At 39.9% G+C, this 5,410-nt stretch overlaps 1 pseudogene; it reads right to left on the bottom strand.

Moving 5' to 3' along the window:
- Window positions 1-3,221: 3,221 nt before the first annotated feature.
- Window positions 3,222-4,684, bottom strand: LOC143320594 (uncharacterized; annotated as a pseudogene).
- Between the last annotated feature and the right edge of the window lie 726 nt (window positions 4,685-5,410).

Here is a 5,410-nt window from a genome sequence, read left to right as displayed (position 1 = left end):
TTATTTATTTTTTTACCAGAGTGCATACTGTTACATTCTGTACGAGTTGTAACTGACCAAAAGCTTTCTTAGGCACACCAGACAGAAGAGTGTGACAGTAGTAGTAGTTTTGTCTTGATTTAGTTGTAAGAAGCTCTGAGTCATCCACAAGCTGGTGTCTGAGATGCATGTGATTAAGTTTTTGATAGAACTGTAATCATTTGAGCTTACATACATACATACTCTGTCTGGCCAAAAAAAAGTCGCCACCTGGATTTAACTAAGCAAATAGGTAGGAGCCTCCTATTGGATAATTACTCCATGGCCGATTATCTTTCTGCTGACAACAAGTTATTTAACCCCAACTGATGCAATGACTAGCTTCTCAATTCTTAGATCATAGTTGTGGTGTCACTCTGTTTGAGAAGGGTCAAATCAGTCGCATGCATCAAGCAGAGAAAACATCTATGGAGAGTGCAGAACCTGGAAATTGGGTTAAGAACTGTCCAACGCATTATTAATTGAGAGTCTTTGGGATGTGCTGGAGAAGGCTTTGCTCAGTGTTCTGACTCTCCCATCATCAATACAAGATCTTGGTGAAAAATTTATGCAGCACTGGATGGAAATAAATCTTGTGACATTGCAGAAGCTTCTCGAATCAATGCCACAGCGAATGCGTGGCTTAATCAAAGCTAAAGGCATCCAACGAAATATTAGAGTGATTTTTTTAGATTTCTAATAACATTAGAAACAATTGGGCTTACAATAGATCCCAGTTGGGTCCCACATGTCAGGTCTATTGTATTAGAGGAGTGGTCATCCATGGCCACATAGAACTGTCGACCAGTTAGATAAGACCTGAAGCATTTAAGAACTGGGCCAGACCGTGTTCAAGTCTGTCCAGCAGACTATTATGATCTACACCATTAAATGCAGCACTGAGATCCAACAAGACCAGCACAGACAGCTTTTTCTTATCTTTGTTCATTTGGGGGTCAGGAGTCCAGGAGCCACTCCTCTTGGATCTGATAAAGATCGGAGATCTGACCTTTGAGTTCGGCGATTTTTCAAGTTAGCTGAAGGCATCCACAGCAGTCAGGAGAAGAGGTGAGTGGTGGCAGTGATAAAAAAAAATGTAACCGCAAGGTAACTTCCCAGGAGAGCAGTTGGAGGCTTCAGTGTGATAAAATCAATGCAGATCGAAGATCGAATATAGTCCATAAACGCGTAAATAATACAGTACAAGCAGACCATAAAATCAATTTTGTAATCCAATTGCCACAAGCAGTTGTTTGAAGTAGTCCAAAGTTAAAAAGTAAGCAGAGCAACAAACAAACAAACAAACCACCAGCTGACAACCAGTACATAGCACCATTTAGTCCATGAGTCATGTACAAAATAAATGAAATCTTTTATTTATTTTCTAAGCGAAGTAATGACTTGATGTACATATGTAACAAATGTACTTATTTTAAGACAGACCATGGTGTTTTTGTAAACCTAACCAAGAAGTTTTGTTGGCTTTCACAAAAGTGCAACTGTTTCACAATGTTAACTGCATGTTTATAATTGTTCTCAGCAAGTTTTGCTTTGAAAGTGTAACCAGACATCGCTAATCAGACATTGTATATTAATTATATAATATAATAATATATCTTCTTGCTTCTAACCCTCTCTATAGTCACTTATTTTAAATGTCAGTAAAGCCAATCTCAAAGCACAGTTACTGTCACTAAACTGTATTTTTGAGTATGTTTTTGTATCAAAAACTGGAAATGAGAACAACTATATTATGAATTTGGTTGCATTGAAACAAAGTATAGGTGATCACAGAGCAGATTGGAAGTGAATCGAGGTTTGGGCGATCTCCCTTGCTTTTCTCCCTTCCTTTCTCTTTCTCATTTAACTACAAATGAAAAAACACAGATTTGCTGTGTATGTATGACGATAAAGTCAGAAACAAATTACATGTATCATTAAAAATTCATTTCAAGTTAACTGCTAATAAATACATGCATTTATATATATTCACAAATTAATTTCATATTTCAGAGATGCAAGAGGAGACTGTTCCAACAAAGAGACCCAGGAGAAAAAATGGCTGACTGGGTAAGATGCTCCAGTCACGGAACCAGTAGTTAGACATACGCTGACTAGAGTGTTGGCAGATTGTCTCCAGCTGAGTTAGAAGGCAAAGCAGCTGGATGCTCGTTCATAAGCTGCCGAGCTCATATTTTGATTTTTTTTTTTTTTTTTTTTAAAGCTCATTGAAAAAAGTATTGAGACATGTTCATTTCATTGTTGATTTTGTGTTTCATGGCAGTTGTTGGCAATGAGAAAAATACACCAGCTGCACATTGTTTTAAAGTAGAAATAAGATACTTTTATTTCTGTTAGGCTTACGCCTGAGAATTTTGTTAGGACCCAAAGGTGCAGACCAGAGATGGAGATAATAATGAAAATAATGCAATTCATTTTAAACAAAAACAGAGAACCAGAAAACACACCAATAAGTGGCAGCAAAATTCACACAAGGCGCACTCCAAAGCAATGGGGAGAAACAAAGGAAGCACCGACGAAGCAGGTTGAGGCAAGGCATGCACAAAAAGCAAACTTTAAGTGGCAGTCCAAAATCAGTTAATATTAGCAACTTAGAGATAGGGTAGCATAGTGCTCACAAAGCACAAACAAAGATGCCGCCAGGGATTCAGGAAAATCCGGCAACAGGTAGGAGAGAACTCTCACTCTCCCCTTTTATACTGTGCCTAATCAGGATCATGTGCATCAGGTGTGCACCTGAGGAGGCGAAGCTGGCTGGGTGTAGGTGAACACCCAGCTAAACAGAGAAGGGAGAACTGACAGACAACAATAACACTGGGGAAAAGGAAAAGACACACTGGGAAAAAACAGGTCTGTAGGATCGTAACAATTTCTTGTAGTGTAGTGAGTAATCAGCATCAACAACATTATGCTTAAACCTGTGTGGTTATGAAAACACTGTCTCTTAGAAATGCATTGTTTTCAATGAATGCAATGCTTCTTCAGTCTTATTTTTTACCTAAACTTCCAAATTATCTATGGTGCTGGAAAATTTTTAATTGTTGCAAACATTTCCCTCTTAAAGGAAACTGAAATGGCAAGATCAATTGAATTGAATTCAATTTTATTTGTATTGTGCCAAATCACAACAAAAGTTGTCTTAGGACACTTTCCATATAGAGGGTACAGGCCGAGCTCTTTTATCTACAGAGACCCAACAATTCCCTCATGAGCAAGCGCTTGGCGACAGTGGCGAGGAAAAACTTCCTTTTAACAGGCAGAAACCTCAGGCAGAACCAGGCTCTGGGTGGGCGGCCATCTGCCTCGACCGGTTGGGTGAGAGAGGGAGAGCAAGAGAGAGAGAGTGAGACAGACAGAAATTCAGTCAGCGAGAGAGATACAGACAGAGACAGAGAGACAGACAGACAGAAATGTAATCACAGTAGCAATGACAGTGGATGCAATAACAGTAGTAGTAGTTGCAGTGGATGTCAGGCAGGGCCATGGCAGGAGATGCAGTTGTAATCCACAATCCAGATTCAGCCACTATCCATGGGAACCTGCGAGACGATAAAGCACAGAGACTCCGGGGAAGAAGCTAAGTTTTTAACACACTGTGGTAGGACATGAAAACGTGCAGATGGAGAGGGAAAGGACAGAGGAGCTCGGTGTATCTTTGGAGGTCCCCCCACAGTCTAATGCTATAGCAGCATAACTAGGGGCTGGTCCAGTGCAAGCCTGAGCCAGCCCTAACTATAAGCTTTATCAAAAAGGAAAGTTTTAAGCCTACTCTTAGATGTAGAGACAGTGTCCGCCTCCCGGACAAAGACTGGAAGATGGTTCCACAGGAGAGGAGCTTGATAGCTAAATGTTCTGGCTCCTATTCTGCTTTTGGAGACTTTAGGAACCATAAGTAGGCCTGCATTCTGGGAATGCAGTGTCCGAGTGGGGTAATAAGGTACTATGAACTCTTTAGGATAAGAAGGTGCCTGGCCATTTATGGATTTGTAAGTAAGGAAGAGAATTTTAAATTCTATTCTAAACTTTACAGGGAGCCAGTGCAGAGCAGCTAACATCGGAGAAATATGATCTCCGCTCCTTGTTTTTGTCAGAACATGTGCTGCAGTGTTCTGGAGGAACTGGAGAATATTCAGCAACAAATTTGGGCAGCCTGGTAGTAAGGAATTGCGATAATCCAGCCTGGAAGTTACGAATGCATGGACTAGTTTTTCTGCATCATTTTGAGACAAAATATGCCTGATTTTTGCAATGTTGCATAGGTGAAAAAAGGCAGTCCTTGAAATTTGTTTTACATGGGAGTGAAAGGACATGTCCTGATGAAAGATAACTCCCAGATTCTTTACAGTGGTGCTGGAGGCCAGCGCAATGCCTTCCATAACTACTATGTCATCAGAAAGTGAGTTTCTAAGATGTTTAGGGCCTGGTACTATAATTTCAGTTTTGTCCAAGTTTAGCATTAGAAAATTGCAGGTCATCTCATGTCTTATCTCGCATGTCTTCAGATCTTTATGTCCTGAAGACATGCTTGTAGGCTAGTTAACTGACTGGTTTCTTCTGGCTTCATTGATATATATGGCTGGGTATCATCTGCATAGCAATCAAAATTTATTGAGTGCTTCCAGATAATCTTCCCTAAAGGAAGCATATGTGATCCGCCATGAGAAAACCAGCAACAAGTCGGCCCGGTACAAGTTATGTAAACAAATTTTTTTTTTTTTTTTTTTTTTTTTTTTTAATTTGAATTGGTGGTTTTCTTTTTTTTGCAGAATATGTAAGTTGAAATCATGAAGAAGCCACTCCATGTTTCAAATAACAGTATTGGGGGCCTTAAAACCGTAAACTTTGTATTTGGGTTGTTGTAGTAGACGTTCTCGTGTCGTGTTGTGATTTAACAGTAAATTAGCATACTGGCTTTCGTTGGCTATTCACGCACTTCTGTTCTTTTTTTGGCCAATCAGCTGCATGTTAAAAGGGAACCACGTGGCTACTTATGGAGTTAAGAACAATGCGGTCCGACCGACGCTAATCCTGATCGTCTCTGACTGACTGACTGACAGGTCCCGAGTATTTTGAGTACTATACATATTCACCTTATTCACTTGTTGCACTACGCTAAGAGACGCTATCCTGGTATGCAACATTTTGATTTCCTGTTTTGATTTCGTTGGGAAGATCCTTGGTAAAATGAATGTACTTTTCGTTGGTAAGGAAAACACTGGATTGAACTGAACTGTGGCGAAAACCGGGACAGAATGTCACTTTGAGGGATTGCATTGAATACTATTGCCACACACATACATGCCTGTATATTGCTCTCTGGTTGATTAATACACTGTTGAACATTACGTTAGTGTTTATTCAAAGTCACATA

Source organism: Chaetodon auriga, chromosome 5 (assembly GCF_051107435.1).
Source record: "Chaetodon auriga isolate fChaAug3 chromosome 5, fChaAug3.hap1, whole genome shotgun sequence".
In the NCBI taxonomy this organism is placed as follows: Eukaryota; Metazoa; Chordata; class Actinopteri; order Chaetodontiformes; family Chaetodontidae; genus Chaetodon; species Chaetodon auriga.
The sequence above is the reverse complement of the archived record's forward strand: the minus strand, read 5'-3'. Positions and strand labels throughout refer to the sequence as shown.